The 23,504-nt window shown below is 36.0% G+C and overlaps 2 long non-coding RNA genes across 3 annotated transcripts in view; both read left to right on the forward strand.

Moving 5' to 3' along the window:
* LOC121069885 overlaps positions 1–7,646 on the forward strand; it is a 139,436-nt gene extending 131,790 nt beyond the window's left edge. The window contains exons 8-10 of one of the 2 annotated variants that reach the window (XR_005819715.1): positions 3,265–3,407; positions 6,037–6,159; positions 6,469–7,646. This is a non-coding gene — a long non-coding RNA (uncharacterized LOC121069885). Of the gene's footprint in view, positions 1–3,264; positions 3,412–4,205; positions 4,367–6,036; positions 6,160–6,468 lie in introns of those variants that run through there. The other variant, XR_005819717.1, reaches the window with a different exon arrangement.
* Positions 7,647–14,964: 7,318 nt separating this feature from the next.
* On the forward strand, positions 14,965–23,386 carry LOC121069452. Its single transcript, XR_005819431.1, has 3 exons — positions 14,965–15,099; positions 18,818–18,939; positions 23,155–23,386. It is a non-coding gene; the product is annotated as an uncharacterized LOC121069452 (long non-coding RNA).
* Positions 23,387–23,504: the final 118 nt, after the last annotated feature.

The raw sequence follows: 23,504 nt of genomic DNA on the forward strand, positions 1-23,504 counted from the left end.
TCCAAAAATATTTTGCCCTGGAAACTCCTGTGGGGGTGATTCATCTGTATCATAGAGTACACAGGTTTGGTTGTGATGCTCAGTTTTTTTAAGAATGTGTCATATTATTTTTGTCCTTGAAATTTGTGGAAAGAAAAGATCACTGACCTAATTTAGATCAATGCAAAAGCCTAAATATCCTGTTGCCTATGACTCAGAAGCATACTTTTTACTGAAGACATACTACTAGTAACTTTAAGTTATAATTATTTATATAATTTTGGTGGCTTGCAAGAAAACTGGATGAATAACCATTTAAGAATATTACCAACCAATTTACTTATGTAATTGCAATATCTTTGCATGCCAAATAGCTAGATAGTGGCATACTGAGTTTTATAAAGCAGTTATCCTGCTCCGTTTGAATGTATGGTGCTTTCCATGCTGCACTATCCACAGATAGCTTTAAGAAAAAAGAATAAAAGAATAAAATCATCATATTTCCCTCTATTATAATCGACCATTTTAACAGAAATGTGGGCCCAATAAATACTATTAAAAGTTTTAGCCTAAAAGTCTTCAGGATAGATTGATTTGAAATGCTTTCAATGTACTTTAAACTGTAAACATAATTAACATGTAGATAGAATCCTATAATATTCTATGGTAAAATTCATACTAATTCTAGATGTAAGGAATTGACAAGTACATGAATAGTTCTGTGTGACTTTTCATGTAAAAAGGTAAAAAACAGTTCTTCAGCCTTTCTTGACCTTTATGCAGAAGCAAATTCGCCAAATTGTTGATGAACATTCTAAAAAGATAAGCTATTTCAGGGCTAAAAAAGAGTATGAACTGTAAAATTAAAAATGGGGAAAAAGGAAGGAATTTTAACTTTCAATAATTTGTGGTTCATAGTAACAGTTACCAAAGCATAAGAATTTTATACAACCTTCCTTAGAAAATGAGTAATTTTTTGATAATTCTGAAAGCAAGCACAGTAAACTACATAAGGGCTGATTTCAAATCCTCAACAAAATACTTCTGTTTTGCTATAAGTATTACAATGCCAAACGATATTATACCAAGTTTGTTTTGGAAATTTAAGCAGTTAAGATATTGATTTTGCTGAAGTTTCTTAAATGATGAAACAACCTCTGGGATCTTAAATTGTTTGTTTTCTTGACATTTTAAATACACTTTTAATTGTTAAGAGTTAGAAAGAGTAACAAAAGCTGCAGATAATATAGCTTATTCTGAGCAAAATCCAGCCTGAAGGTAGGTTTGTCTTTCAAAGAGAGTGAAAAAAAAACAACAATTAAATGATGCTTTCACTTTACTAGGCTGATTAGAAGCAATTCAAGTGCCTCAAGTGATGTAAAGTTTTAAATCTATTGATTAAATTTGCATCTCTTAATTTAGAAATGATCATCCATGTGGAGTGCAGCCTAAACAGCAGAATCTTTCGCTACTTAAGTATTGATTTTTAATATGTCAAACGTACTGATTAAAATTGATATTTTGTAGATTACATTTTAAATATTAATATTTGCTTGAATTTTAACCACTGACATCTGCGATATTTTGCAGAATTATATGGGTCATCACATGTTATTCCAGCAGAGTTACAGAATGAAAGTGGAAGTAGCTGCTTTCAATACAGAAGTCTATGAAAACTGGACTTCTTTTCTATATGTTATATGGCACAAAAGACTGTTTTAGCTGAGTGGAATGATGCTTTCACTGTATGGTACTGCCATCATGCAGTCTGGCTTAGTTCATTTCATAATGGAGATCCATGAATAAATGGGTTGAAAACAATGACTGGGCATTATGTCCCCTAGGATTACAGACACAGAGTTCTGCTATATGTTCACCTGGTTTTGTTGCGAGCTAATGCTCACCTGTTTGGAGCTTCTTCCTGACAGTTTTGGACACTTTCATCACTAGAGAATTATTCTACATCAGTTAATCTTGGTGATTTGGATTGATGCTCCTCAGGACAAAGGCAGCAGGGCAGAATTTGTCTGGTATTTGTTCCTTCTTCTGTGTTCATTTGTGTAAGGTGAAAAAACCTTTCAAATGTTCTGAGTTTTGCAATATTGCTGTCTTTTCAAGTACAATTTCACCCTCTCCATGGAACCAGACAGGTGGAGTTTTAAGATTATTTTTTCAGTTGACTGATAAAGTGCATTTCAAATTATTTAATAGTGAGTAAAACTTTATTGTTCTCACCTAAAGAAGGAAGGAAGTACAATTATGCAAATTTTGTAGGAGATCAAAAACACTTAGAGGGCTGACATAAGAACCCAGGTGTCTCCAAGTGTGAGCCCAGCCTATGGATGCAAACAAACTCTCAAAGAACAGGCTAAATGGAAGTTCTCCAAGTATAACTGTCTTTTTTTAGTAGTTTATCCTTATTCTCTATGCAGAAACAATATACCCTTGAAATGTATTGTATGAATGTAGCATATTCCCTGTAGACAAGTGGAGCTTAAATGAATAAAATGTAAATGAAGGCCGTATTGCCTGAAAAGTTATGAAACCTGTTGCTCACTATTACGTAAAGAATATATGAAGAATAGGATCTCTAAAAAGGCATCGATCATTTAATAAAAATGACAGTGGACTTTGGCAGTCCTCATTCTTTACTAATATCATCTAAAGAATCTCATCGTTATTGATAGACTCCTACTATGGACAGAGAATAAGCACATAAGGAGGTAATGTATTAGTGAACAAAGAATAATGTTACAAGGAAAAAGACAGAAATTTATGTAGAGAACAGGTATATAGCAGAGTTTATTAGAAAATTAAATATGTTATTTGCCTCACTGTCCTCTGAGTTGTTTGGTGATTCGGCAGCAGTGATTTAGATGTCCTAATTTAGTGAAAGATGAATGAAACCTACTTATTTCCATTGACTATAAAGGGAACCCAGACAACTAGTTTGAATGTACATGTCTATATTGCAGAAATCAATTCTTGGCAGGTGAAATTATCTCTCCAAATCCCAACTAAGTGAACAATGACCAAAGATCAATTGCCAGTTTTGGGTGAGCCCAGCAATATGGAAAAGGAGAAAAGCTGATCTTGTGCTGCCACTTAGTGAAGGCCTCAGACTGCATTTATTTGCTGGGTGTATGGATTGGTCCTGGGTACAGGCCTGCATGCTCAGCATCTGGCTGTCCTTCTGCCGGGAGATCTCATAGTGATATCAACAATGGGCAAACACAGAAACAACATTTTTTTCTGTAAAAGGTTGCATGCACTATGTGATTTCAGGAGAAGTAGTTGTGTTAGCCTGGGCTATTTTAAGAAGAGAGGTGGCATGTCACCCTGCCTTGGATCCACTGGGGAGTCAGATGAGAGATGGGCCAGATGCTATCCCTTTGACTCTTTGTAAACTTGGGCTCCATAAACAAATGGTGAGTTTGGACTTTAAAGCCCTGCCTCTATAGCTGAACATCCTTAAATAGAGTTGCTGTGATCTCAGGTGGACTTCACTGTGCATTTCCATTCTGTTTAAGCATATTTTGTGTTCAAGCAATGTAATTTTTATTACTATCAGAAAGCACAAAATGGAGAATTATAACTAAAAGAGACTCCAGCTTCCTTTATATTTAGCCTGAAATGAATCTTCTTTAATGAAAGGGTTTGTCTGAAGGCTTGAGTAAATGTAAGTGATACATTTCTCCCAATCATAACATTCGTTATTTTCAATTGGTAATATGCATATTTCATTTTAAAAAATACATAAGATGCTCAAATTCCTTGATTACTAGGAAATTCTGTGCAAAGAATTTATGAGAGAATGTTTTCAGGCTTGTCAATAAAGCCTAAAATCCTGCTGCGCTGAAGCTTATATCATATGCTGCATGCGCTTTTCTAGCGTGAACCAGCAGAATTAAATATGACCCAGCTTTACCTTCCTGTATTTAACTCTTACCAAATGAGTCATTTATCCTATACTAAAAGCATTGAAGGAACAAAAAGCAGTAACTGATAACACCATAAAAAATAGAATTGCATTTAGAGCAAATAGCAATCTGTAAGTAATAGAATAGACACGTAGATCACAGGTGTGACTGCTGACTTGGGAGTAGCATTTGTTTATATGGACACTTTTGCAGTTATGTGATTAAAGGAAAACATTTTAAAATACTAACAGCTATATTTTCATTCTTGTTCAGTACATTAAAACACTTTTTTAATTTTTGAAGGAGAAAAAAAAAACAGATGCATTTCTGCTGAGCAGAGAATTTGTGAGGCTGAGCAATTTTCTCAGAGTTGAATTATGGACTATTAACAGATAGAACCTGGCAAGAGAATCACTAATGTGAAAGAGTGAATGTTCTCCAAGAAAGCAATACATTTAGAAAAAGGGAACAAGTTTAGTTGACATGGTAAGGACTCTTTCATTTAAAGCTTACCACATAGTTGCACATTATCGGTAATACTCACCTGGTATACCTAATTAGTGATCGATTTCATGCAGACAGCTTTTGGTTTTGGTGAGAGATCCTCCAGTAAAGGAAGCAGTGTTTCTGCTCTGGCAGCTCCAGTTCTTTCTAGCTCAATTCCTCTCCATACAGCAGGGATTCAGACGTTTCTCTGGTGTTGCATGCTGATCATTTTGCAGGGGAGATTGAACAATTAAAAAAATGGCCTCAAATAACTTTAAAATGTACTCAAAGCGGCCTCTCATTGGCAATTTTTATGTTCAATCCTTATTTTAAAATTGCAATATGTGCACTTTATATACAAGAGACTGAAAAGAGATATCATAGATGCATTTTTGACTCTCACTTGATATGGGACTCTCATTTTGAAAGCAAGATGTCTTAGCCCTCTAACTTTCTGTATCTTTCTTACTACTGTATATTAGTTATAGTCTCATTTTTTCATCTGTGTTTTCATTCTCTTGAATTACATATAAATATTTGTGTTACCTCCAAGAAGGCAAGGCTTCAATATCTGCCAGAGAAAGATTTCCTGTTCTCGTCATGCTTCCTCTAAAGTCTAACAGAAAAAGACATACTGTCATTTAGCTAGTTACTAGGCCCAAATAAGTTTCAAAGCTTAAGCAAACACAGCTGGGAGCATGGTACCTGTGGTGGACGAAAAGCAACTCTCTGATATAAATTAAGTCTTGTTTCTCGCATCTACTTTACATTACTAAATTTGAGCCAGTTACAAAGTCACAGTTACAGTCATGACAAGATTTTATTCATTTTACATTGTTTTAACAATTTTCAGCTTAGACAACAAGAAAATGATCTAATGACTTAAGTAGTTGCTTATGTACACTTAAATCTAGAGTATTGGTTTAGGCTGTCTGAACACCTAGAGCAAAATTTTGCTCTGCTGACTCCAAACAACTTAGTGCTGCAGAGTTTAGTGGAAAGGATGGAAGTATTAAGAGCATTTAAAAATATGTACAATATGCTTTTGAATGCTTGATATAGAGAATTTGCTGACTTCTCAGAACTTCTACAGGGGTTCTGAAACAAGGGGTTTTAGTGATCAACATTAAAATTTCACTGTTAATAACAGAGCGGGAAAGTTACTTGTAGCAGGAATTATTCTCTAAACTAAGGCTTCTTCCCTTCTCATCCCACCATGCAAAAAATGATGCTTGTGAATTCAGTTTTCTTCTTTTCAAAATATAGGACATAAAAATGACACAGGAATGCTGTAGGAAGTAGGTATGTAGGATGCAAGTGAAAAGAATGAGGGTAACTGAATGTACCTTGGAAAAAGAAAATAATGTAAAAGATTATAAGTTAGAGATCTTGTATAAAGCAATGCATACAGAGTGCATGGAAAGAGGCAGGTGACTAGAATGCAGTGATATTTTAAATGATAGTGGAAAAGCACATAGGGGCTTAATTTTTTGCTTTCCTTTCTTTCTATTTTTTTTCCATTATTTCTTTGGTTTGTATTTGCAGATCTCCGAAATAGCAGTGATTTCTGTGTGGCCTAGGCTTTTTCCAAACTAGAAATATACCTTGAAATAACTTATATCATACATTAAAGCCTCTACCTCACTTTCAGTTTCAGTTTGGAGCTTGAGCTCTGTTTCGTTACAACACACCTGACTCCTGGCACCACATGGACATAAATGCTGTTCCTGAGCATGGGGATCTGGAGGTCAGGATCCCTTCACGCCAAAATCTGGTAAACCACTCCTTGAGTCTTCCTGACAAATTTGTTCAAACTTTTAAAATGATCCTGCTTTCTCCACTTACCATGTGGTTTATAGAGTTCAATTAATTAACTTTTCAAGGTGTTTTTTTTTTTTTTTTCTTTTTTCCTCTCTGTGGTGATGGGAGGTGTTGCAATACAACCCAAGCTTGAGCTAGATAGGAAGACAGGTGTTTTCAAAGATAACATATTTGCAGATGGATTTCTCATCTCTTTCTTAGACTTTTCCTCTCATTTATCTCCCAGGGTCCAAGATTTCTCTTTTTTTTTTTTTTTTTAAAGGTGGAAGTTACCAGTATGCTTCACAATATGACAAGGTCCTTATCAGCTGTGGTTGCTTTGCCTTTGTGATAGTCTCTTCATGATGCTACGATCACAAGGAGGCACTCCCTCCTCTGAAGACCAGAGCTCAGCTCCTCAAAAGTGTTTAGAAGTTGCCACTGAAATGATGGGAAGTTAATTGCCTTGCTCCATCTGGACTCATATGTTGTGCTGTACTGTCCATGTTGAAAATAATAGGACCACGTTTTAACAGTATGGTTTTAGGCATGTGTGAAAACCATGGGCAACTCTCCAGGTACTCATATACTACAGTGATGGAGGCTACATGGGCACTTGCTTAGACAGACAGTTGAACAGATTTCAAAAAGAAGGCTTCCAAAATGTGTCTTTTATAATACATTGCTGCTTTTTAACAGCTTGTTGGTGATAGATTTTTAAACCTGAAGCATATGAATAATTCAAATAAGAAAATGTTGCACAGTAATGTTGATTCAGTAACATTTTATATGCTCATTAGCTAGTGTGCATTGTAATTGAACTCTTACATGTGACAGCCACATGAATGCCAAATGAATACATTATGATTAACGTTGTTACAATGAATACCAAATGATTTTTTAATGACTGAACAGTTACCATTTTTCTGTTGATTCTGTGGCATGCAAAGTTTCGATTCTTTTTAAAAACTGGATCTGAGGCAGTGATATGAATGGCTGATTGTATTTTAACATGGAACATGCTTAGCTGGTGCTGTTGTTATTCTCCAAGACCCCATGATAATTTTGTTGACTGTTTAAAAAAAGCAACAGGTTAAAAACAAACAAACAAAAAAAACTGTTTTCCTAGAAACTGATAATGAATGAAGGATTATTCAGTTGAACCTCTTAGATAGCAGTGATCCATGGATACTAACCAGACTTCGCAAGGAAAAGGAAATGGAGGTGACTGCTAAGGCAATAAATCATCTTTCTTTTGGCAAACTGTGGCTCTCAAGTGATGGAAAAATAAAATTAAGATGTTTTATTGTTGTCATGATTGGATTAAATGCTACTTGAATAAACAAACAAAATGTTCATGCTTTAAATACAAACTTCGTACTTTATTCAAGTAAGCAATGCTTCCACTGGCTTTCTTAGCCCTCAGGCTCTATTTATCTGCAGGGAACAGTTGTCATTAATGCTACCTTATTACCCTGTCTGAATACCAATTTATTTTATAAATGGCTGTACTTGGAGAATGGAGAATGAATGGACCTAACTGGGGAAGTGTTTACCAATAACTGCGAGAATTCTACAGTGAGGTTTGTGCTGAAATATCACCCTATCTAATAAAACCCTTGGTCCAAAGTGTAAAGCCTCTTCTCACACTACAGACATTTTTCTATTTCACAGAGATGCAACTAAAATTAAAATTGCATTTACTGTGCTTCTGGAGTACGAAAAGGGTCTGCACTGGAGACACTTAGGTAAATCCATTTCACTCTATTTTTGTGAGCTACACTGAATGTCCTGTAAGCCTTGTATATGCAGACTAGTTGATCTCCTCTGACTTTGATTGTAAGAACTTCAGCAAAGACAGAGCACAGGTTTGCTCCTGAGTTCAGTAACACCAAGCTGTTACTCCATATCTTTTGCTTTTCTTGGAATTCAATCTCTAAATTGGTATAAAAAGTTATAGTGTTAGTCTATTTACATTTATTGCAAGAAATAATAAAAATAAACTGATGTAAGAATAAGCAGCTTGCTAGTTAGATATTCTGTGAGAAACTGCTGTAAATTAGGAAGAAAGTGGTATCCCTTAAATAACTGGCTGACTACAGAGAACAACAATAACATTCCTCATGACAGCAGAAGAAATGATAACAAAATGATAACAAAAGATGAAAAAAGCTTTTCAGGCAAAAAGAATGAAAGGTCAGACTTGACTGTGTGTGGACAGCGCTCAGTCCTCCACTGCTTTCCTCCTTCCTCACCTGCAGACCCTCTCAGAGATCATAAAATCATTTAGGTTGGAAAACATCTCTAAGATCGTCAAGTCCAACTGTTATCTTAGCACTTCCAAGTCTACCACTAAACTATGTCCCTAAGCATAACATCTACATGTCTTTTAAACCTCTCTAGGGATGGTGACTCAACTACTTCCATGGGCAGCCTGTTCCAATGCTTCACAACCCTTTCAGTGAAGAATTTTTTCCTAATATCCCAAAGTAAACCTTCCCTGGCGCAACTTGAGGTCCCTTTCTTTTGTCCTTGTTTCTTGGGAGAAGAGACTGACCCCCACCTAGCTACAATCTCCTTTGAGGTAGTTGTAGAGAGTGATGATCTCTCCCCTGAGAGACATCTTCCTTTTCTCCAGGCTAAATAACCCCAGTTCCCTCAACTGCTCCTCATAACACTTGCTCTCTAGACCCTTCACCAGCTGTCCCACATCCGACCGCATCTGCCATCAGCGGATCATTCTGCTGTATGAAATACTTAGGTAGGTGGGCATGAAGACAGATTTTGCCCAGGTTTTCTTCAGATGCTGGGTGAATTTTAACCCAAAAGCATTTTGTGTGTCAGCCTTTGAGGCTTTCAAAGCATTGGTGTTCTGATATTACTCTTTTTTTCTTGTTCTCCCTTCCCTCAATATGCTACCTGAATTTTATCTCCAATGTGATATAGCATCATAGTTTTCCATTTTTCTCATTCCCCTATCATATTCAATTCTCTCTGAGAGTTATTCCATCATCCAAAATACTGATTTTCTGAATGTTTTGTTTCCACAGGCAATGTAAGCTATGTAAGACCTCAAATTAGATTATTTTTCTTAAAAATAAAATACAGTTTTAGGTTCCTTCAAATAAGATTGACGTTTATTCAGACAGGAATGTTCGTGACCCATATGGGTCACACTGGTTTTGGTTCATGGGAAGTAAAGGCATAGACCCAAATCAGGAGATGCTGTTGTGAACCTTCCATAGAATAAAATTATAGTTTCATTTTAATGCACTAAATAAATATTTAGTTCCATCAAATAATAGTATGAACTATAGATTCAGTCCTTTTAACTACAGCATACAAGAAATTGATCTGAGGAAGCATGGAGGGACAGACAGACAGATCTGTTTTACAAAGGTGGGGAACTGGGGTGCAAAGAGGTAAACCAGTCTGCATGATGTCAAAAAAAAAAAAGCTGGCTGTAGCTGAGCCAGATCTTGTTCTTCCTGGACCTGGCCCCATGTCTTATGCACAAAATCACCAATCTTTGCTTATGCCAGCTCCAGGCATTTTTCTAACACAGTTAAATTTAATCTCCTGCTTCACACTGCAATGTTTTGGAAAACTGCATTTATGGATGGGCCCAAGGATATGTGAAAGGTGCATACTCTGGGTAAATTTGGAAAGAGCAACTTTTATTTATACATACTAGCAAGTGCTCGTAAACTTCCCCTGCAGAGTTATTTTGGTCTGCTAGCACAAATTTGTCAGCTGCCGAGAGATATTTCTGCGAGCTGAGAGGAGGCTGCTTTTCTGGGCAAGAGCAATGCAGACACAGACCAGTGGGCTTCCTACCACGGGGGCTCCTCGGGACAGGCGACCTCCGAGCACGGTCAGGGTTCCTCTCTCAGCTCTGGATTTTAGGCTGTGGGCCAGAAACTGCTGGTGGTGCCACCCTGAGAGAAGGACAGCGGGTTGAAGATCAGTATTTCATTTTCTTAGTATTGTTTTAGTAGGGGGTTGAAGCAATTAAGAGATCAGTGAAGCTACCCTAATTTTTTATTTTTATTTTTGTACTATGCTCACTTTCCCCAGCAGAATACTTAAGACCTTTAATGGGTTTAGAGGCACTTAACAGAGTCTCTGGGAGGGATAGTTTCTCTCATTTCCTCAGCAGATCCAGAAAGGTGATGAAGATCAGGACTAAGGACATTGTGTATGCTTATTCATTTACATACAATTCTATCATATGTTTTAGTATTGCAAATACAGAATCTTTTGCCTAACCTGAAAACTATATATACACCCTTGAAAATTACAGTTACAGTCAAGAGTAGCTCTTAGTATTGTCCTTCACTTTTCTTCTGTGCCATAGGTTCTTATTGTGTTCTTTAACTTTTAAGCATTTTTTTTTAAATACTGTTGACTTGGACATCTTGCTAGGTCTCCATTAGTAAGCAATCTCTTTTCCGTATTTCAGGTTTTTCTCTTAAGAGATGATGGTGTTTCACCCTATGGTGAACTTGTAGATGTCTCTTCAGGTAAGCAAGAAAAGGTCTGTGTAAACTAACTAGATAAGTCTAGGATATTCTTTGCTGCATCTATTTGTGTCATTGGTTTGCTGATTTTTTGGAGCAAAAATCCTGGAGCTGGTCCTGCTATCATAATTTGATCCAGAATTTAACGCTTCCATTTATTTTTAGGTTGCATACTACCATTTTATTCTGTTAGTCTATATAGAGGGCACTTAATGCTGTGTTATAATGGAAATGCTGAGAAAGATTTTAATTTAGAGTGTACAATAATATACACTTAAATTTATTATCTCTTGTAGATTACCATTTGTTTCTCCTATGAGACTGAATTTTTCAAAGTTTTATCTTGTGTCACAATTATTTTTGTTAAATATGTGGAAAAACATATGAGGTGCTTTTTAGGAAGGGGTGGTATAGAAATGCACATTGTTCTTAATTAATGTGTGCATTAATTAGCTGTGCCTTGCCAAGGGCAAAATAAAGACCCTTTGTGCATTCCAGGTTGAAAGTGTAGGGAGGAGTGGGTCACTCTATTCCTCTTTTAAGCTCAGAAGTTATCATTGCTTTCTGTGCACAGGGATGAGTGAGCTCCAGGGAGCTAATAAGAATCCATTTTGTGCAGACAAGTGGTAAGAGATGGATGAAGATGAAGAATGAGCAGAAGCATAATTCACCAGTGTACCTGATGGCATAATGACGTTGATGTTTCTTGGCTCATATATCACCCCAGGTGCAGATATGTGTCAGTTTATTTCTGTCTGGTACAATGGAGAGACCGGGAGGGATATTATGACTTTTTAAGTCACTATCTTTCAGCCAGGCTGCTTTGGGGGCAATGCAATTACATGCTCTTCCGCCTACGGGCTTGATAGCAAACTGACACTCCTGCCCACAGCTAAAGGAGCGATCAGTTAAGGATGACAGTGTTGCATAAACAGTTAAGTTGGCCCTGTATCTTGTCTGTCCTGTGGTGCTGTAGCAGCCTCACCTCTGCTGAAGTGGAGCCTGTGAACCCCTGTGGCTAACGTTACCTTTGTCAAATTGCTATTACGCAGGTGTCAAATACCTAGTACCTCCTACAAGGTGTAAATCTAGATTTTCCCATCTGTATCACAAACACACAGATCTGATCTGTTCTTTCCAAATGTGGCAGACAAATATCTTGTCTAGATACGGGGCATGAAGCTGTTGACAAGTAAGAAGGGCAGGCTGAATTTCATGCAGCTTTAGAAGATTTTTAATGTTCCCTAGGGGCCTGACCCCTGACCCTGTGTTCCTTATGCTTGTAAATCTTCTTTCTTTCTTTTAATGGGTCCATGTGCAACTAGGCCTAAGGACAATTCACTTGACTAGGAGTTGCAGGACTAAGACTGTATTTTCTGTGACACAAAGTAATGTTGCCAGTAGGCCACATCAATGCATATAAGAAATGGAAAATCCTGATGTACATTGAGCATTGGATTTTCAGAGTAAATCAACAAATCCAGATAAAGTCAACTCTCAGTTACATGTACAATATGCATTCTTGTTGATGTTATCAAGAACATGCATTTTATTGCATTGCAAATGTCTGAAAGGACAGTTTTCAACATCTTTAGGCTTTGTTACAGCATAATGGTTTAGTTTTATAACAACAAGCTGGAATATTGCCTGTCACAGAATTATTTGTTGAACTGAACTTTGTGTTTGCTGTTTTGTTTAAAAATTAAAACTGTCTTTTTATTTCCAGCTCTGCCTATAATACCTGTGTTCTGAAGAACACACAGTTTGAAAACCGTCTGTGTACTGCAACATGAAAAAGACTGCTCTTGGTTCCTATATGCTGTGATTAAATGTAAGACTAAAAAGCCACAAGTGCAAGCCACATGGAGCAGGGTGGTTTACCTTCTACCTTTCATGTCTGAGCATGGTCAGAAATTGGCTTTGAAATATGATTTTAAAATCATTTAAACATATTACAACAGAAAACAGCATTGTTTGAATATGTGATTAATTTTGCTGCAAATCCCTGTTACTAATAAATAGACCTTTTTAAATTTATTGAATGCAGTTGCATGGGCACCTCTGTGAAAGAAGATACAAATGCTGTTCAACTCCTGGAATGTCAGTCATGGTATGATACATGATTCTCAAAAAGCTGACATTGCACCATGTAGTCGAGCTTTTTTTTATGGAAATAATTAGAAAGTTAATGGTAAAACTATTCATATGTATATGAAAAGCCAATGATACAAATGGAAGTTTCACTTGTTTTGAGGAATAATCACTGAATAAAATGTCACACTTTCTCCCTGAGATAAAACTTAATTTGGTTTGCATTACATATTCTTCATATACAATTATGTTTCATTCAAACGTGTACAGCTTGATCAATAGCCCCTTATATCAATAAGGGCTATAAGAAAACTTACAAATTTCAGTCTATAGTGGTGCGCATGTCAGACCAGGTATGACCTTTATATCTATTGCTTCAGGAGGATGTTAAAATATGGACATCAGAAACAGATGTGATTTTTGATTTGTGTTTCCAGTGAGTTTTTTACAACCTTGTGCATCTCTTCTCTATAAGATTAGAACCAAATTTACCCTTCTCACAGTTGCTGACTTCACTGGTATATCGAGCAGCAGCAGATAGGGTATAGTGCCAACAGGGAAGGGTGACTTCTGTTGTTTACTTCAGGTTTAGCCCGGGACCAACAATTTTTTTTTTCTTCTACGAAACTGGTTTGATCTGTGTCATTACTAGGGATTACTAGGAAGAACATAAATACTTGTACTCCAGCAAGCTGACAGGTCCCCAGCTCCTGGCATTAATCACTGATAGTTCTCTAGCACTGTGCCATAATTTTCCAAAGACCATTTCTTGTGCAGATATATCCAAAAAAGACACAGGAACATATGGTAATCTTATCAAATGCCTACACTTACAGTTACAGGAGGAAAGGCATTTTTAGAGGAGAGTATACTGAAAAGCAATAGTTTTTTGCATATCAACAGCTTGAGCCTTCTCAATTTTTCCACAGTAGGAAATCTGATCTAGAGCATATGGTGAGTTTACATGCAAAAGCATGATAGACTTAAAATGGCAGTTCTTAATTAGCACCTTATTAGCGTTCAGGTGCTAGCCGTATTTAGCAACAGCATGGAATAGACAGCCTAGATTTTTACATCTAGAATGGGACTACACCTGTTTAACACAGGTGCTAGCTATATTGGGGCTGATTTTATTAACGACAGTAGAGGATAGCATACAGCTTTTCTAATACCAAATAACACTATATTTTTGAAATCCTTGAAATATCTTTTGAACTACTAAAAATTAAAACAAAAATCTATGTCAATGTACTGCAAATATTCTGCAGGCTGTACTTGCTTTTACCACCCATAATTTTGAGATAAAATGTCTAAACTTGCCAAAAGTTTGACAAAGATAATTGCAGCGCTGTTGCTAAGCACTCTGTATAAGCAATCTGTATTCAGTTTACACACAGTTACAATTAGAAAGTAAAACTGGAAAATGACTTCTTCTAGTTAGATGCTTGAAATATTTTTTCTAACATTGCTTTTATGAAAGCAAATATTATTTATTTATGGTTTAGGCTTGTCACCTGTCCATCACAGATTAAGAATTATAGGATGAGTGAGGATGGAGGCAAAGCTTTTACTCTACAAATAAAAATCCCTGAAACTCTAGAAATGTAGTATTTTTAATGGAAAAAAAAAAAAAAAAAAAAAAGCCTTGCTTTGACTGAACACTTTACCTGCTAGGTATCTCTAGACTGTTCATCTAAATTACTTCACAAACTACACTCTTGTTTTCTGTTTGACGTTAAAACATAAAAACAAAACAAAACAAAACACTGTTAACAAAAGTATTGTAAACAAAAGCAGCAGGAGATTAGTTTATCTAGTAGCAGATAACAGGTATCAAAGATTTACTGTGTAGTAACCACATTGGAAGACTACTTCCACAAGAAAACTGAAAATTATATTCTTGTTGAGGGAAAGCATCACACACAAATTTCCAACATACTAACTGCTTTCAAGAACTGATTGCTATATTTGCCCATCCATTTAAACCTTAAAAACTTAAGGCATTGTGCATAGTCTTTTGCTTAACCAGAATGTCTTCAATTATTCAGGGTTGTGGGAGTGGGTTTGGGGTGAGCTAGGTTTCTACTACACAATAACCAGAGAGAAAAGTAATTAGGTGAAGACCTTGTAGATGACTTTTCAGGAAATAAAGGATGATTTAAAGCACCTGGGCAGCCTGAAAGCCAAATCCACGTAGTTGGTATAGGCCCTTTTTGCTGAGTTGTACATGACTGTTCTATGTGAGACATAGAAGTTAAGGGGAAGAAATATTAAAGACGCGCAAGGAAAAGCTATCAGAAATTGTAAGTTTTTATTTGAGTGATAAAATAGCCAAAAATAAGTCAATTTCTACTGCTTTGCATGTGGTGAGATACAATGATAGCATTGAACAAAAAGGTGACCCTTTCTTATAATAGCAATGTGAAGTGGGATGGTTTTAGTTTGCCGAGAGCTAGTCCCTAACTGAATTTTCAGAGGCTTGTAATGTGAGGTAAGGTACATGTTCAAATCAATACTAATAGTCTTTCTAACTTGTTTAATGCTTGGAACAGACTAAAAACAAAGCTGAAAAAAAAAAAAAAGAAAATCTGTGATAAATGATGTATCTGGCTATTGTAGTTTCTTCTTGTGGTTAAATTCGTGTGAACAAATGTTTTCCCTTTTTTTGTTGTTTGCCTTTTTTGTTGTTTTTTTTTTTTTGGGGGGGGGCAGCATATTCACTGTTATAGGCTATCTTTATTTAGTTCTGTGGCTGGCTATTAATAGCAATATTCAGATTTGAAACTTGTGGTTTTTTTGGTCTATTTTTTTTTTTTTTGTGACAATACCAGTCATGCAGCATCACTTACGTTCTTTACAAAATAAATTTAGGGAATATAAGCAGTTCTAGCACAAGCTGTTGCCCAAAATGGCAGCTTGAGCAAGCTAAAAGAGTGTTACAGAGATGAACTTTTTTTTTAATTATTTTATTTTTAGTGTTGTTGTATTTAGAGATTTGAATATTCACAAAAATGAACGTAGAGGTTTCATGTTTTTTCATTATCTTCACTGGAAAGTAGTGTGCCTGAACAAATTAGTTAAATCTGTTTAGAGAACTAAATATGACCGTGGGAGGATAATTTTAGTGTCTAATCTTACACAGTCATGCCAAGATAATTTTATTCTCCCTTTTCCCTTTTTTAACTTGATGTCTTACTAAAATCAAGATAACTTTCTCTTTACAAATACTTACATGACAAAATATTTATTGTATGTTGTGAAATATATTTATAGAGATATAAACCATCAGCTATAATACTAAAATACAGTAAAATATAGTAAAGTATCTAAAATATGCATATTGGTGTTTCTTGGTGAAGGGAACAAAAATAAATTTTAGGTTGAGCTGTGGATTTCTTTCTTTTGGATGTGGATTTGTTAGCGCCTCTAACTTTCTACCAATCTGCTTTAGCTTTTTTAATAAGTACAAAATGATTAAACAAAAGAAATTAATTATGCATTCTGACTTGGATCTTGCACTTGGATATGCACTGATGTATTTTCTGAGTAACTTATGTTATTACTTGTGCTATGAAGCTAAAGTTTTTTGGTTTTTTTTTTAAGAAGTTCAAGACTGCATCATGGTAAATGTTGTTTCTATGTGATATAAGAGAAGTGAGGATGATCTATTGCCTATACATAGGAAAGAAAGTAATTGTAATACTTTTTAACCCGTGTTCTTAATTTTCAGGCCCTGACAATTAGAGGGGTGGTCTGAAAAGTAGATATTAGGATAAGAAAATTTTGAAAAACCTATTATTTTTTTCAGCTAAAAATGGCCAACTTCCTACTTCTTCTTCTCTCTGGAAGACTAATCTGAGTTTTTGTCACTTCTAGTATTCTCCTACCTCTCCAAAATGAGAATTACCACTTTTGGTATCATTAATAGTACATAATAGTACAGGAAACATACAGACAAAATTTGTTGAAGGAGGTAATCATTAAATGATCATTACTTTCTCACTAAAAGGGGGAATAGTGACTTTAAACATGCTCTGTAGAACAAGAGTATGCCATACCAATATAGGTGATACGAAGGAAGAAATTACCAATAGTAAACTTTAAAATGCATTATCTATGCTGGGCAATGAAGTTTTTTCCAATGAACTGATGGACAAAAATTTGATTATTTAGCCATCTCTGTCAGAAACCATTGCTTAGAAGCCAAAAGAAGACAAATGTTTCTATAGACAGATGAGTACACTTGTAAGGAAAAGATATTACAGCTTTATTTGTAATAGTGATATCCTGTTATTCACTTAATCCTGTCTTACATAGAAAAGAGAGTTTTCTTTCTCTGTTATGAAGAGTTGTAATTCTCAGAAAGTGAGTATAGAACCTTATGGACATTTAGCCACAAAGACTGGATGGTATATAGCATTTAATCAGAGTAGCAGCAAGACTGTATGTGAGGCTGTAAGTGAACTTGCAATATCTACAGGCACAGCAAAACAAGTTAAGGACAAAACAAGGTCTGATCAAGTACAACTTCACCTTCTGCCCTTGGTTTTCCTTTCTATTGTTGAATGAAGTCAAATGCAGTGTTTTACTTGAATGTTTTGCTTAGTATTTCCACATAAGTTGTAACAGTAAACATAATCATATATGCTCACATTCAAGAGCTTTACTGTTTATAAACGCATACGGTAGGCACATGTGTAAACAAACAGGTGAGTGTGGGATCACAAGTCTGTATGAATGCATAAAACCATGACCAAGATGACAGCTGCCACCTCTCTGTGATGTAATGCACAAGCTGGGTACTGTTGGCAAGTCTTTCCCCGCAGTTTGAGATCGCCTCTCATGTCCTGTGGGGCTGCACAAGCATGATATGCACAAGTCAGCCCATATGGGTGCGGGAAGAAGACTTGCTCTTTTAGTGGCAGTGTGACGTGGTTGCTCAAACTCAGCATTGAAGTGCAGCTTTCAAACTAAAGGATAGGACTTTCCTTCTCTCCCTATTTGGTAAGGTGTTTGGACAGTGACAGTGTGAAGAGTTTGATTTCTGATCTTTAAGTGTTTGTGTGGCAGAAAATTCAGTCATAGTGTACAGATACTTTCCTTCTAACTGTTCTTGCTTTATGTCCTTGAAGAGTTTGAAAAGGAGGTTAAACTTCGTTAAATGTAAAGACTTAGATGAGAAATATTTGAGAAACCTGCTGAATTGCTTTACGACCTGTAAAGCTGTATTTTCATCTAAAGCAGCTCTTTGTTAGGTGTACGTACATCCTAGCAGTAGACCTGGTAAGGTAAAAGGACAGATTGCTCCTAGAACAAGCCATCAGGAGAGGCAAGAGAGCAACAGTACAACATGAGGAAAATAGGAAAACAATCAAGCTGTAGTGATGGGTGATTTCAATTTTCCAGTATGAACTGGGAAAACTGAAAAGCATGGCACAATGAAAAGTAAAATTATAGAAGAAATAAAGACTTATTGACCTGTGGTGTCAGACTCCTAATAGGACTTGTCCTATCCAATTTCAGCAAAAATGTGCAGTTAGTAGATTAGAAACAGCAGAGCTACTTGGCTCAAGTGACCCCATGATTAAATTCAATATAACTTAGAACACTAAGCCAAATATATCAAAACCACAATATGAATTCTCAAAGGTCTACTTTAAAGGTATAAGAAAACTGTGAAAAATGTACAAAGAAACAATAATGGAGAATATCTCCAGTGAAGAGAAAAAGGTTTTTCTGACATTTCCGAGATGCAATTTTTGGGGGAAGGAAGATAATGATGTGGTTGTGGGGAAGTAATCCCTACAGTTTGACTGGTATATTTTCTTTAAACTCATGATTTAATAAATGTGTTCCATTACTGAATTTCTGCTAAAACTATTGTGTGTGAACTATAGCTACAGCCATACCTGGGTTTGTGGGGGCACCAATCATTGCCTATCCTTTTGATAACCATAGATGGGTTGTTCAGAAGGTGCATATTCCTGTAGTAAGTGATTTAACCTTAGCCGCTGTCTACAGCACAGGGCCACCTTTGGAAAAAGAAATCTGTTAGATTGTTTGGACCTCACAGAAAAATGATGAGCATCTAGGAATCAAGCTGGGGAGGAACTGCGGCTTCTAGAGATGCACTGAGTGGTTACGTTAAGTGTGATATTAATGGTTTTGCACTAAATGTCTGCTAAAATGAATAGTTATCAGTGTAGACATTTGAATCATGTTTGGTAGGATTTTAAACTTGACATTATGTACGTTAGGTGAATCAGTCTTAAACCTAGACATGTTTGTGTTTATCCGTATAATTTGAATTTCCTTGGTTTTCTTTATCCCTGTAACTCAGACACATAATTGGACCAAACATTATATAAATGACTTAAAATAACTAGAGACTTTAGTCTCTCAGAATGCTTAAAATTCATATGAAACCTCTTTGTGCTTAAAAATAGTTATGTCAAGTAGAAAAGACAAAACTAGTCATGGGTTATGGTAAGTGGGAAGAACTGTGAAATGACTGCAAAAAACATGATACTGACCCTAATCTTTGTAAAGCTTAGATTTTTCATAATGGGCATCTAAAAATGTCTTAAATTTGAACAAAGACAGTGTTTTCAGCTGTAAAATAGAAGAAGACTGGTGCTTGAAGCTTTCAGATTCTGCTGTGAGATATCCATTTATGACCAAGATAAATAAGCTTTACAGATCATTAAACTCTGTTGCTGAGATACCTCCTTATAACTTGTCCCACATTTCAATGTGTGTAGGCTTTTTAGATTACCATTTCTCTTCTTCTTTAGTATTTAATATATATTTTTTAAATCTGTATCATATAGCTTCCATTTGTCTGGGACATGTGATAGCCCCCAATGATAGAAGATGACTTTACAGTGATGAAATCAAAGTCAATAAAATGGAAAGAGAAAGGTTAAACACCTGTTTAGGAATTAAGTAGGAGGAGGCAGCAGTGTCTTTGTGCACTCAAACATAATGAAAAATGCTGACAATTTACAATATTACGGTGCTATAAGACATATGTTAATTTCACTTCTAAATTAGTTGTAGTGTTCTCTATAGTAGTAGTGACTCTATTCTTGTGCAGCAAATTGCTTGAACACCTCAACTACTGTATAGTTGCCAAGGTCATACCTCTTTTTTTCTTTTGTCTTTCTATGTTTAGCAAAGACATCATCCTGTGGCCAGTGGTAACATAGTGGGAAGTGAGAATGTATGCCCTGTTTCATCGCTTGCCTTGTTTCAATCTTCTGCCTATGACCTTCATGTCATTTCAGACTCCACCATATATTTTGCCCTACTCTGTGTTATCACCTTTACAGTATCGCCTAAGAATGCGTTTGTAGAGTTCAGACTTTGGGGGGGAACCGTAACAATGGTAAAGATAAAGGACAAATATGTCACATGTAAAGTACAATTACTTTCATGGCTTCTCTCTCATTTACATTGTTTGTTACTTGAGCATTGGTTCTTTGTCTTGGCTCTTCTGTAAGTGTTGCAGAGGAAGAAAGATCTTTTTCTTTAAGAGCTCTAGTCAGACCAGGCCTTCTGTCTTCTTTCATGAAACTTTTTTAAGGTTTCAGTATGTTTTTTTTTCTCATTAGACACTTCAAAATTCTTTTTTTTAAAAGTTTTGAAAAATAAGAGGAATAGAAAGAGCACTTTCATGGTAGTGAAGTAGTACTAGCTAGTAGCACTTGCTGTAGTCCTGACTATCCAGCTTAGTATAAGGACATGCACTGGCATCTCCTGATTCTTGATAAATAACACACAATCTGCACTGGTTTTTGTTGCCACAGACCAGAAATGCTGTCCTGCACCTGAGAAGCATTGTGGATCAAAAGCATTGGAGGACTGTTCTGTGTTAAATTTAATTTTCATAGCAAGATTTTCAAAGCAGTCTTTAGGAGATAGTTCTGCTCATTTAATTGAAATTATATGCTATGGCAGAATAATTTTAACACATGTTTGAAAATTCTAGCTTTTGTTTTAAATGTCAAAATAAATATCTGGATTTAAAAAGAAGAATCTGCCTCAGATACCATATTTGGGAGGACAATGAGCTTTCATAAGGGCGTAAATGACAGCATTTTTTTCTGTAGCTCATGGGCATAACAGGTTGAGAGGTTCTCCACTTGTTCAATTTGCAGAACATCTAGATCAGCTAAAGGCCAACATCTTCCAAGTGTTACGTCTGCAGTTTGTTCTAAACATATGTAATACCATATGGCCACTGAGGGGTTATGGACATTTTTTATTAAGAAAACTACCAGAGTTAATATTAGGTGTGAAGTAACATATACTATTGAGTCTTGTGTCACCAAAATAGAAAAAAAACAAAGCAAAGATTTAAAAATAAGTTTAAAAAAATCAACTGGAGAAAGGAGGGGGGGGGGAAAGCACAACCTCTTACTACTGTTGGTGTACGGAGGTATAAAATAGGTATAATGAATCCTGTGGAGACAATCAGGTTAGCCCTGTAAAACACAGAGCTGTATGCTGTATTTACTGGCAACAATAAAATGAAATGCTCATCTTACCCTGCACAGTAAATTAAAGCACGGATGTCCAGGTATTTGTTTGTAATAGCTCTCTGGGCAGGGTGGGGAAGCTGGGAAGAGATACGCTCTCACAGAGGACAAGCAGGCACTGAGTAGAATATAATCCTAACGAACGTTGTTGGAGTCGTCTTTAGTCACATAATCCTTCACCTTATCTGTTACCATGTCTGTATCACAGACATTTAGTACCCATCCATTTCATATATAACTCATCTAAGTACGCTTTTGAGTATTTAATGATGAAAATATCATAAATACTTATTTTTTGTAACAAATTCAATTTTTAGGGAGAAATGTCCACAGAACTGTGCATTACATAGTATAAATTTTATACTGCAGGCCAGTGTTAGCCTTACGTGATCATATCATCACATGTATAAGAAAGGGGTGGAACAATCTAAGTTATAAAATCCAGTCCTCAGGTACATCTATACAACTAATATTTAATACCTACATTCATCCTGAAGGAATTAAGCACCCAGGTATATTTGGTAGCCCTCAAATCTGCACGTATGCCTTTTAGGAGCAGTTCTCTGTGGCCAAGCAATGTATCGGTATCTTCTGCTAGCAAATGGGTAAAGCTGGCAGCCGCAGCAGTTTTTCCATCTATAATGAGCTTCTCAGCTTGCATCTGTTGTGTCCAGCTGCAGTCCTGTTTTTCAAGAAATCTACTTCTCTCCACTTCCTCCTCTTCAAACACCAAAACGCAAGACTGTTGTTGTAGTTCAAGAGGTGTTTGGATATCACCCTCAGAAATATGGCTTGATTTTATTTATTTTTTTGGGGGTGGTCCTGTGTGGAGTCAGGAGTTGGACTTGATGATCCTTGTGGGTCACTTCAAACTTGGGATATTCTATGATTCTGTAATCTTGCCTGTGTGCTGCCTCCCCACTCCCCCTGCTGTGCTACTGCAGGCCTTGATCCAATATAGACAGATATCTGCTCTGACCAGTATACTATAAAATTTTTGAACTGTTATCATGATTTTTTTTGCTATTTTTTTGCTATAGTATCTCAGTTATTTAACAAAGTTTTCCTGGGTCCCTAGTGCTCTAGGGAAATTAAAAACTTTCAAAGACCTTTACATTTACAGTGCTAAACATGGTATGCAATTAAAAAATAACTGTAGTTGCTAGTTTATGCCTAACCTCAGGTAGCTTCTTATTAAATTGGTGCTTCACTGTCTGTATTACTGGCTTCCGATTTCTGAGAGTTTTCATAGTAACTAAAAGCAATGCATTTTTTGTTTCTGAAAATCTTAAGCTAGAGAAGTAAGGAACATATGTTCTGGCAATGGTACTTATATGTATTCAAATTAGAGCCAAACTAAGTCCTAAAACTCACTAAATATGAATTTTAAATAATATAAATGAAACAGTTGAAACTTTATTCAATGTGGTTGAATGTCTGTGTTGTATTGTTTCATCATTCCCAAATGTTTCCCTCAAGCAAGAATTGGTTGCTTTGAAAAATCTGGGATTTATGTTTTTATTTTTATTTAACTAAATGATCTTGATTAGAGCTGAGATTAAAATCAGTATTCCCACCTAGTGGGAAAGTGGTATTCCACATTTTTCCCAAATCTGATTGAAACTGAAGCTGAAATATTGAAATTTCTGACTTAAAAGCTTATGGAAAAATAGTAATGAGATAATAAAACATTTTTGGAAACATTTCAATATTGAATTGTATTTTCTGTGGTGCAGATTTGCCCCACTGTGTTATCGCTATAAATCTAATGGACTTTTTCTCCTTCCCTGGTTCTCTGAACTGACTGCATCTCCCTAGGTGCAACCTGTGTGGACTCATAGAGAATTTCTCTGAAGGGAAGTTTGATCAACAAGGTCATGGGGGACAGAATGCAATAAAAGAGGAAGAGAGTTTTCTTCAGGACATGGGAGGAGAACTTGGAGTGATTTGCTATTTAATGAAATAACAGTGAAGGAAGCAAATGTTGCAACACCAAGCAGTAGAATTTGGTGGAGAGAGAGGGGAGAGGAAAAAAAAAAAAAAACAAACAGCCAACTCCTTGCTGCAAGTGAATGTAAGTTAAAATAAAGACAGGGCATTGGAAGGCACTAGATCAATCAGCTAGTGGAAACTGTGCTGACTATATTATGATTTTTTGAGTTGTGCAT

Source organism: Cygnus olor, chromosome 4 (genome assembly GCF_009769625.2).
Source record: "Cygnus olor isolate bCygOlo1 chromosome 4, bCygOlo1.pri.v2, whole genome shotgun sequence".
NCBI classification, from domain to species: Eukaryota; Metazoa; Chordata; class Aves; order Anseriformes; family Anatidae; genus Cygnus; species Cygnus olor.